We start from the raw sequence: 854 nt of genomic DNA, 5'->3' as shown, positions 1-854 counted from the left end.
ATCTAAAATGATCATCTCAGCTAAACTCCTCCTAATTGCCTCTTGATCAAACTTTCAACTACCCAACCATCCCGAAGCAAGAACTAATTCCATCTGCTTGTTCTCCTCACTACCATGCACCATTTTTAACTTAGGACAAATTTTAATATGATTGTTCAAAGAAGATGTTTCATTCTTTTTTGTATCAGCACACAATTCTTACCACAATAAGAACATTTAGCTTTCTTATTACCTTTCTTGTCCACAAATTTGGTGAAGTGATCTCATGCAATCAATGTAGATTGAGATGGCTCTCTTTGCTTCCGCATTTTACTTACAACTTCACATGTTTTGTTTGCTTTGGTAGAACTAGCAATAACATGAGGTGTAGATGTTGATGGTGTTTGTGTCTCATTAGTTGCAAAATTTGTTTCCTCATTAGTTAACATCTACAAAAAAAAAGGTAATACCCAAATATTAATTTCAATGTTTAATTCTAGCATATTGTCAATCATTTTAATTAAAAATCGAAAAAATAATTCTCAACATTAATTCTCACACATTTTTTTTAATATTTAATTCTAACATATTACCAATCATTTTAATTAAAAATCCAAACAATAATTCTAAACATTAATTCACAAACATAATTCTTAATGTTTAATTCTAACATATTACCAATCATTTTAATTACAAATTCAAATAATAATTCTAAATATTAATTCCTAAACATAATTCTTAATATTTAATTCTAGCATTAAATCATTTTAATTAATTAGCCAAATAATAATTCTCAATATTAAAGTCTTTGAATCATTTAGGGTCAACTTAGGTTGAAATAATCCATAGTTGAAAAAAATTTAATTCTCAAAATT

The sequence above is a fragment of the Theobroma umbraticum genome, unplaced genomic scaffold (assembly GCF_002168275.2).
Source record: "Theobroma umbraticum cultivar Fairchild unplaced genomic scaffold, ASM216827v3 scaffold_55.0, whole genome shotgun sequence".
NCBI classification, from domain to species: Eukaryota; Viridiplantae; Streptophyta; class Magnoliopsida; order Malvales; family Malvaceae; genus Theobroma; species Theobroma umbraticum.
This window is presented reverse-complemented; position numbering follows the sequence as displayed.